We start from the raw sequence: 11,289 nt of genomic DNA, 5'->3' as shown, positions 1-11,289 counted from the left end.
TCCTTTCTATGATATCAGTTTGCCAAAGCCTCTATATTAGCTTCCCTGAGTGATGAAAAACAAGGTCTAAGCCCTTGGTAACCCACAAATCACTTCATGTCATTTGTGGCTAAATGAATGCATTAGCCAGTGAAGTTATCCCCAGTTGACATGGTGGAGATGTCACAGAACAGCACCATCTTCAGTGAAAATTTTAGCAGCCTTGCTCTGTCAGTTTGGCATCAATACTCAAGGTCACCAGCAGCATTAGTTAAGTAGTTATGAGTTTATCCATCATTGTGAGCAACTTCTGCAGCTAATTTAAACCGGGCTTATGTATGTTTTAACTGAGCTGCAGTGATGACAGCAGTTGCAGCGTGGACTGACTCATCATCATTAATCCTGGAGCTCTAACATGCAGAACAGCTTTAACTGCAGTTTTGTACTGCACAGATAATACAGATCTATGAATTTGGGTGGCACCTTGGGCCTGCTCCCCTGCCTCTTTATTTGTGTTCCTATTCAGTGCCAATAAATCTCTAAAATACAAGCTCCTAAGCTTTAGGCTGTGTGAGAAACAACCCATCTGCAGCAGCAGCAAGGAGCAGAGGTATGATAGGAGGTGTGGAACCTGAAAACCACCCTGCTCAGGCACCAGCCAGGCCTGCCACAGGGGAGCATCAGCCCATACAGTGAGGTACATGGCAGGGGGAGAAATGTCCTCAGGATAGCCACAGGAACCACGCACCCCAGGGCTGTCCCAGGACAGCCAGCAGTCCCAGCAGTCCAGCTGGGAAGCCCAGCACCACAGGTCTATGGAAGAGGCTGTCTGGAGCACCTCAGGATCTGCAAGGTATGGGGCATATTATGGGATGCAGGCAAGAGGATTTGGGGATGGCACTTACTACAGAACAAGTGCAGGAAATGAGGATAAGGAAGATAAAAGGGGGCAGTTACTTACAAGCATGTTACTTACAAGCATGTCAGCACGTTTGTTTGGCTGTGCCTTGCACCTGATCTGCACAGTCAGTTCTGTCTTCTTAAACTCTATTTTCCTGGATGAGGGAAATCCCTAATCTGTGTACATGCAAATACAGGGAGGTCCTAAGTGCCAGCAGCTGGACTAAGGACCTGTGTGTGGAGTGCCAACAACTAAAGGGACAGCTCTTAATCCTGATGGGCAGAATGGGGATCAGGAGGAGACTGTTGGGACAGCACATTTCTGTGTGAACACTGCATACTTCATCTCTGTGGTCTGTTGTGAATATATGTATTTTACACCTGTCTGCACATGTACCTGTTGGGATTACATGCTCAGCCTCACCAGTGCTTGGACCTGGAGCACTAACCTGTGGCTGCCTTCCATCTATCCGCCAGAATGGATCTGGTGACTCCCTAAAACTGCATCCTCTTCTGAAATTTTACACCATCAATGGCAGCTCTGGAATGTTGTACTACAAACAATGTGCAGTAAGTGACAACCTAGGCCTCCTTTCCACAAGCAGACAGCAGTGCACTGTCATGGAAATCCCACTAAACTCCTTTTTCCATGACTCTGCAAACACTGCCCAGCAGATCACTGGTACAAGAGCTGTTTTCCCCCGCTGTTTCTGCCACTACTCCTCCTGTGAAGCACAGTAAACAAAACAAACACAAACCCAAAAAAAAGAAAGGGAGAGGCATAGCCCTAAACAAAATTCTTTTGAAGTTGATGGGACCCCAACTCATTACATTTTAAACAAAAGCTTTAAGACTCTCATACAGATGAGCTATTGTCTTTTGGTCTCCTTTTTGATGTTATTTTGAAGTGCCCTGAGGATACTTCATAATAAGGCACTCTATGAGTTGTATTACCTTGTTCTGTATTGCAATGTTTTATTAACAATAAATGTCAAATGAATAGCAAAAACAGAAGCTGAAAAGTTACATTTTCTTTTTCCATTGCCTATTTTAGCCTGATCTAAGCAACTTATTAATTAGTTTCTTTTTGATGGTATGGATTTATGTTTGCTTAATGTGAAAGAATGGAAATAGCACCTATTAATACCAATTACAATACCACCTTTCTTTAAAGGAAGGGTGTGAGGCAGGCAGTGTTTCTTGATGGATTTCATGGAACCTTAAGGATTTTGCACAAAATGTTAAAATTTTATAAACTAAAATTTTCTAAAATAAACTAAAATAAAATAAATTTTTAAAAAAGTAACTCCCAAACTGTCTATCAGAGTTTTTCTATCCTAGTTTTGACTGGGAAAAACAGCACAGTTCTCCTACAGATGCAATTTTCTAAAGACAACTAAATCCATCCATAACAGCATTTTATGCTAGAAATACTGTGCCAAGCAGTTACTGAAAAACATACCATGAGAACAGAATTTTGGATGCTGTCCCCAAAGAACATTAGTCTCCAATTTAAAACTCAAATTCTTTCATATTTTTCCTTCTCCATCACACAGTGTTATTTAAGATTAATTTATAGCTTCAGGCTTTCAGGTCTCAAAGAAATTGGCTGGGTTAGTTTGTTATCAAGAACATAAATGCTTTTATTGGAATCAGGATTTCATCCAGGATTTTTCATCTGTAATATAATTAAAGAGGTAGTTTAGAAAAGCAACACTTATACAGGGAATATATGCAAAAATATTCTCACAAATGCTACCAGCAGAGTTTAAAATGGTGTTGACACAAACTCGCTGGGGAGCTCCAGATTATGGTACTTTTATAGTACCACTGTGTAACAATGATAAGTGACAACAGTACCCGAAAAACAGCATTCCTAACCCAACAGTCTCACTGTCAAATACTACAAAAAGAACTTTAACAACAAAAAAACATCTTGAGCCTCTATTTGAATATGGGAAGACAAGATTAAGTTCTTCTCTATATCCCAGACTTGAAGAGGGCATGTCTGGGATGGATCAGCTACAGGGTAGTTCCTCTTCAAACTAGGCAATAGGTAAATAGTAAATAATAAATAAGTAAATGACTATGTGCACTAAATAGCAAGACTACTGCTGCTATGCTTAGAAAGACATGTACAGATTAAAAGGAAAATTCCACTTACACATAACTAAATAGTAATTCATCTTCATGGGACTTTTCTTTTGTGTTTTGATTTGTCTTTTTTTTTTTTTTTTTTTTTTATGTCTTCCAAATACAAAGTTACCAGACATTGTAAATAGTATTCAGTCTTCAGGTAAGACACTCTGGGTGATGCTTCTTTTACCAGGGTATAAGCATGTGCCAATTTCTGTCTGAGACTCAAATCACAACCTTATTTATCCCATCCTCCCAGGATTTTCTTTAGCTTAAGCACAAGTATCGATTACAAATACAAGTATCAAACTTAATCAAAATATCAAGTTGTGAGACAACTATTTTCATTTTTCATTCTAATTTCCCCCAATATTTGAGACACTGATATCCGTGGAATTAAAAAATTATCTGCTATTCAAACATAAAGGAAAATTCACAGCTGAATTTGCTTGAGCCCAAGGGTACAACCATAAATGACTATTCAATTTTGTCCCCATTAAGAGGAAAATGAGGAGATAACCCAGCTAACTGGCTGAAACATCAAAATGTGATAAAATGTGATAAAAACACATTACCTCCAGCCATACAAAGTGTAGTTCACAGGAAGAAGAAAATTATGCCTTCAGATCATTGAAATTTCTTGACAGAGACTAGACAATCCAAACACGTGAACAGCAACACTGGACAGGGAGGAAGGTTCAACTTTCAGAGGACTTGACAAACATGAAATTGTTACTGATATTTATACAAAGAGACTTTTGTTCTTCCTCTATCTCCTGCACACCTTGTGCATAAACAGCAGTTTGATCCTTGAAGTTCAACTCCACTAGGGAAGGGAAAACTCCATGGGTGCCCAAACATTAAAGAGTCTTTCCTTTTCCTCCACGGTTCCGAAATACAACTGTTGAACAGAGAAAACAGAGCTTTAAGCTTGAGAGAGAGATCAGGCAACCAAAGATACCCTCAGATGCTGTCCTAGGTGGGAAAGCTGACTGCAGTCACACTCATTTGTCATGACAGGTCTGTTTAGCCAGTGCACATCCCTTGTGAGGTGTTCCCTATTTATCTGCTTCAATTTCATTACAATCACACCCGTAACAGCAAACCAGACAAATCACCACCTATTTTGACTGGAACACACAAGGATGTAATGTGAAGAAGAAAGGGTAAATCATCAGCTCATTTTAGCATACCCCAGTAAAACCTCATGAGACAACATTTTGAAAATAGCTGCACTACTGCAGCACACAATTAGTTAATTTGTGAATTTACAAAGACGTTAATGAAATCAGAGGGCTTTAAAAAAATTAACCCAATACTGTGGCTAAAAACACTGCAAAAAGGATCATATAAACTGTACAGTAAATACTTCTATTGATTTGCTTAGAACACTAATTGGAAACTTGTCAATTCATATGCTTCTGGTAGAAGTAGATGACATTTTCTGTTGACCAGATATTTTTAAAATACTGTACAGTACCTTAAAACTACTATACAGGTATCAATAAAAAATAATAGAGCAGAGAGACAGACATCTGAAGAATATATTTGAAAAATGCTTCATAGCATTCCATAATTGCAGGAATTTCTCAAAGTCAGAAAGTGGAGTTTGTTGTCCAGTTCTTATTAAAGGCTCATAGACATCAGGCATCCTTTTCTCTTTAAAAAATTCTCTTTTAAATAATCTTGACATCATTAGCTCAATAATGACAGTTTTAAGAGTAGATTGTGTATGACATCTAGTTCTACACTCTTTCCTTTTTTGCTCAACCTGCTATATATTTTTCTCATAGGATTTTCTTGAATTCTTTTTAGAGTACAATTAACACATTTTCTCTTAAGTCATTAGTGCTTCTCAAGAAAATGTATTAAGATAATATAAAACTGGTTTCTTTCATCATGTAACACGTTAGCTGTTCTAAAACCTCTGGACTTATGGACTGGGGAAGCATAGAAACAGGTTTCATTTCCTCTTCCAGAGGTTCCTGGTCCAGCCTGAGACATTTCATAGAATGAAGATTCAAGCATATATGATAGGGTTTTGTCTTATTTGTGGTTCAAAAAGAAAGCAACAACTTGCAGCTTCCTTCCATAAATTCATGAATATCTATTCATATGTTCAATGACATTATTTGCATTTTCAAAGTTCGTTATTTGCTTAAGTACCACATTAACTTAGAATCTGTATTTCCATAGACTTTCCATACTACTAAAGGGCAAATGTGCATCTTCAGGGCACAATAAATGATTGAATGGCCCCAGCATAAAGTTTATGAAAAGGACCTTGTACAGTCTTCTGATTTTATATTTTTTAATAATTGAGGTTTTATTTTGTCCCATTCCACGATAGATTCCTTATTCTGTATTCTATTGAAAAATCTAGCTGAAATGTAAACCTGTTACTTGAAACATTGAAGAAAAGAAAACATACTTGGCAAATTTATTTGTTGTGTAACTTGGAAATCAAGACAAATTTGCATTAAATTCTGGTTCTAAGGAGGCAGCATGTTTATCTAAAGTGAATAGTACTTTCTTTTATTATTATTTTACCTTTTATCTCCAAATTCAATGCCACTCTATGCCATTTTGAGAATTAAGTAGGTCTTTATAACAGATCAAGCCAGTATCTTTCATGCTATGATGGGGTTTTATTTTCATGGACTTCTCAAAAGATACTTTTCTCACTTTAAAAGTAGAAATTGACATAAATATCTTTCCATTTTGGAATTTGATGATGATGATGAGGTTACTTTTTTATAAAAAAGCAGTATCTCAGTATAAAAAAGACTGATGCGAAAAGATGGGAAAAGTTTTTCAGAGTTCATCTCTTCCTAATTTATGTATTAAAATTTTAATTTAAAACAAACAAACAAAAAAATTAGAAAACCCTACTGCTTTAGAAGATCCATTATACAATTAAAAGTCTCCAGTACTAAATCATTCAAATGGGAACTATGGCAACTAGCTATGATGGAAATTATTTTAATTCCTGCTTTGTCATGGGTTGGGAACCACTACCCTTCTCCCAAGGCTCAGTCACGTTAACAATGCCTTCACTATGCTCCAAAAGGAATAGCCATTGAACCTGCCTGTGGATTCCTATACTCTACCTTGTCCAAGACCTGCAGGAATTCAATCCAAGATAAGATCCATGACACAATGTCAGGTTTTGTAACCCCTCATGTGTGTATGTGTATGTATTTATGTGAGAAAAAAACCATGAGTGTGCTCCAGTGTTTGCCACCTGAAATGTTAGTTTGCATAATTCCCATTATGCAATGCAGTACCTTTACTGATTAAATACATTAGGTGATTACCTCAAAAGGATGATAATTTTAATAATGTAGTGTGGAACTACTTAGCTTTTGAAAATAAGTTCATCACTGGGACACGACCTAAGAGTATGCGGAGAATGAGGAATTCACAACCAAAAGAAAGAGAACATTAACAGAGAAAAACAGGAGAATGAGGAGTACTATGCAGACAGATTAATTTTAACATCTACTGAGAAATCCTTTTATAAAGGATTATTACCAACATTTTAATTCTCACAAGGTCAAAATGATTTATGAAATGAGTTCTTGTTAGGCATTCACAAAAGTACCTAGGGTAGTTTTAAATCACACAGCCATTTTCTCCCAAATTTTAAAAGTTTTTCAGAATAGGAATTTAATTCGTCAATTAATATTCACAGGTTATTTTTAATCCTATTTCAACATACATTTATTAAGACATATACCAAACCCTGGGATATGAAAAGCTGATTATTAATCCCTTGAGAAAGAAATGCTAACTTTTTTTCAGTTCCTTTTCATATAATAAGAGTCATCAGTGAATTCATCTGCTTTAATGCATAATTCTGGTACTGAGAAAATTTTTGGTTTTAAAAGCAGACAACTAAACAGAGGGGGTGAAAATTAGGACATTATATGCTGAAAGACACAAGAAAATAAATATTTTCAATGTCTTTCAAACAGAGCTGTCAGTTTCAGCCTTTTTTGTTTGTTTGTTGTTTTCTTCATAAGGAACATATATCTTTCCAGGCAGTTGTTCCCTGTTTCTTATTCTCTCTTTTGAAAACATTTTTGTTTGCTTTCTTTCTCTGCCTTGTTTGTAGCTTTTTTTATTGGGCAAAATGTCAGAAAAGATTGATCCTTATTTATCTTTGTAAGGGAGGCTGTCACAGTTTGCTGTGTCTTTGACTATTTGTTTATATAACAGATGAAAGAATATCAAGCTGTAAACCAGAAACCTATTATTATGTTGAGAATCTTAACAGAGATGGACCAAAGTATTTTCATTGACACAATAAGTTGTTGTATTGATCAGATGAAAATATCCTGTACACTTATGCTATGCAGAGATTCATTGAAAGTTTGAAGATTGGAAATGCCTCTGCATTTCTGCTACTTCAGCATTGATTCAAGTGCAGTTTTGCCTCCTCCCAGAACTAGGCCATTTTATGTAAACTTATATCATTATAAATAAGTAAATAAATAAATTAATTACCTCAAGCTCTTCCACTGTTTAGCCTGCTTTGCCTTCCTTTCTCCCCTTGGCTGCTCTATGAAAGTTCTCTTTACACCTGGAGAGATGACACCCATCCTTTCTGTATGCACGAGCTGGGGTTAATGTGTCTCTCCATAACCAGCTTGGTGCACACATGAGCCTGAAATCAGCATTTTTCCCATTTACACTTGAAGCTTACCATGTTAGAGAGGCTCTCTTGCAGGTTTGTACAGGGAAAATGCTCAAGGGAAGGCTATCAAGGAAAAAATGGATATATAACAATTCTAGTCTGTCTCACATGGACATTATATTGATAGATTTTTATTTTATGTTGTATGGAAATTTTTTGAAGAGTGTGTTGGAAATACAGATATGATATGAAAAGATTTATTTCTTGCTATTTCAGTAAATCTCAGCACTTACAAAATGTGCTTGGGGAGCATTTGAAATGTGCCTAGTTTAATTATTCTCAGAAATTGTCTGCACAATCATAAGTTGGTACATATCACTTTTTAGGTGTAGTTTTAGAATATCTGAATTTAGTGCATTTGAACTGATTTAGTGGAACCTGTCAAAGAAAAATAAAGTAATGTGGAACTTCTAAAGCCACCAAAGACTAGTCTCAGAGGTGGTTTACTGGTTCACACTGGTTTTGAAACAGATAAGATGTCCCTACTGCTAGGAGATAAGGAAGAGCAATATTCCTCCTCCTACTGATTTTATGACAGACACTTCTTTGTTCAATGGCAAGCTGTGAAAAAGACGATTCATCTGGTATTCAGGATGAAAACAGAGCATAACCTAAGATCTTCAGCCCTTCTCTACATCCATCTACATACTTCAGCAGCTATGCATGCAGATAAGATAAACATTAGACCCCAGAATTAAGAACCACCAAGAGGAATCCTGGCAGGACACATCTGTCATTCTTTGGCTGAGTCAAAGCTAGCTAAGGGATAAATCTGGGCTGTGTGCTTCAGTCATGGAAATTGTCTTCAGTCATGAAAATTGTCTTCAGTCACGAACAGGATCTTTTCTCATTTTGTTGTAATAAGTGTTTACCACACCAAGGAGTAATTCTGAGGAGTAAACACATAGTTCTTATCAAATCAACAATTCAAAGCACTTACAAGCCTCCAAAATGCTGTTAAAGCACCAAAATGTAGTGCATGAGTGTAGAATACTAATTTGACAAAGAGGAAAATGATTCCTTCACTATGAGAAGCATTTATTAAATACTCAAACTTCCAGGCCCTGCTGTGGCTGAGTCACAGAGGATGCCTGAATGAATGCTATATTCAGTCAGTGTCTTCCTAGAATGTTCTTCAGGATTCAAAATTACTCATTTTTCCCCTTTCTCTTGTGAGTGTAACCTGACTCTGAATTGAAGCTCTAAAATAAAGTCACTGTTGACCCTGTCATCTGGTCAGACTACCCACTCTAAATGGTCTTCTATACAACAAAATATCTCCTTATCACAGGGCTCTTTCACCTGCAAATAGCAGAGAAAAGCCAATTGCCATCTTGCCTGAAGGTGAGAAAAGAAAGGAAACACAAGTGATTTTATGAAGTCTGTTAATGACCTTCTCCAGCAACCTTGGTTAATAACACAGAGCGTGCCTTGGTGCTGCAGTGCAAGCCACAGCCCCCAAGTCTGTCAGAGTTTGATGTGAGCTCTGGGAGCTCTGACAGCTAAATGCCTTTCATTGCAATTAATACTGGAAATATTTGGGAGACTGAATGCAAATTACTACTGTAATATTCAGCAATCCTCAGCAAATTATTTCCCCATCACAAAATTTTGAAATAGCCCAAGTAGAAACAGAAGGATTAAAAATAGCACGACATAGTGCTGTCCATATTCCATCAAACCCAAAGCACTTTTAACACATCATACTTGAAAGCAATGGAATTAATGCTACAGGCTCTTCATTCTTTGAAAAAAGACAAAACAACAACACTAACCAAACTGAATAGTACCCGAATGAGCCAGGAAAATTTCACTAAAAGTAAAGGTCATCTGTGATTGCCTGTGTTACTGACTTCTTCCCAGAAGAAGCGTGAAGTCCGATAATTTCTCTTCAAGACAGAAATAATGCTCACAATCAATTGTTGACAGAAACACAAGGCTCCTCTTAGAAGGAATTATAGACATCACAGGGGATAAATTGTCTAGCTGCCTAAGTACTTTGATTTACTTGTCTGCCTATATTGAATAAAACCTCATAAGAAACATTTTGTGCCACCAAGAGCACTTGTGTATTAAGCTACATGATCCTGCAAGGCCTCCATTTGCAGAAGCTGTTTGCTCAATGGTAACAAAGATGACAGGTGGATCCCTGGTTTGGGGAGCCAGTCAGCCTGAGGAATTTGCAGAAAGCAAGCCCAGTATGAGAGTTGGAGGAACAGAAGCTCTGCAATGGATTGATCCAAAGTAGAACCCTACAGCTGTTCTGCCCTTGCTCTGGGGACCCCTGCCTAAAGGCCTGCTGTTCCAGCCCACTATTAGCAGCACCAGCCTAGGAGTGGGAATGTTTGCACAGTGCTCCTCATCTAGAAATGGTTGAAAAGCCATCATGTGGCAGTTAAATTTTGAAGAGTGAAGTTTTACTGGACGTATATACCTGCCTCTCATGGACTTCTCAAATTCTGCAGACAGCCAGCATTCTCATGCATCAGTAGTAAAATACTTAGTGAAGACTAGCAACCTGACATCTTATCTAGCTAAATAAATCACTACTTTAACAATTACTGAGTGTATCTTGGAATATTAAAACAGTGAAATGTTTAAGTGCAGATCATGTGACCAGGCAGCCCCTAAGCACCAACCACTCATGCCGTACGTGTAAAGTGATTTTCTTTATCTCTGTGAGCCTTGTGTCCATAGCTAGCCAAATTTTGCTCTAATTATCCTACAACATTAGGCAAATTATTTTATTCTGGATGTCAATAAGCCAGTTGGGGTCCAAGGCTGTATTGGCTGTTTTCACTTAATGTAGCAAATGAGGGCTAAATGCTTGTAATTAATATAGTACATTGGCATGCAGAAAACACTGTGAGCAAAAGAAAAAGCTATTAATAAGACTATATGAGTGGTCTGTTCTTTCATGGCATCATACTGCAATAAGGACTCTGCTTTGCAAGATCCTGTGCATGCAAATGTGTATGTATCTGTATGTGCAGTGTGTGTGTATAAATATATATAAAGATGATTCTTCCTAGAAAGCATTAAAGACTTCAATCCTTCTCCTACTTTTCAAACACCGGTAAAACACTAACATCATATATATATAAATGCCAAAGTAATTTCTTTGGCATTAAGATAGATATTTTTTGGCTTTCTGAACTACGAATAAGAAATCCAGCAGAAACTGAACCATAAATTCAGCATTTTCCTTTTCAGTCAAGTTACAGGAACAGTAGCAGAGACAGTGATACAGTTGTGCTAAGCTCCTGACATCCGTAGCATATGCTCTTCCCAGGATTTTCCTTCCTAGCAGCTCCAGCCTGATTCTGTCAACTGAGAAGCCTTCAGCAGATGCAGCACCAAATGCAGTTCCAGACTGCACCTTCCTGTTCAGCTTCAGCTGAAAGGAAACAGTGCAGAGACTGCTCTGAGACGCAGTGCAGCCACAGGGATGCTGCAGAGGCTGCTTCAAAAAAGTGCATTCCTAGTTCCAGCTAAAATGTCTCAATAGATGCACCCACAATTCCCATCTAGGCCAAGCACCTACTGCTGATTCCAGCCATTTATAAACTATTAGA

This window comes from Parus major, chromosome 4 (assembly GCF_001522545.3).
Source record: "Parus major isolate Abel chromosome 4, Parus_major1.1, whole genome shotgun sequence".
NCBI classification, from domain to species: domain Eukaryota; kingdom Metazoa; phylum Chordata; class Aves; order Passeriformes; family Paridae; genus Parus; species Parus major.
Note: the sequence above shows the minus strand (reverse complement) of the source record.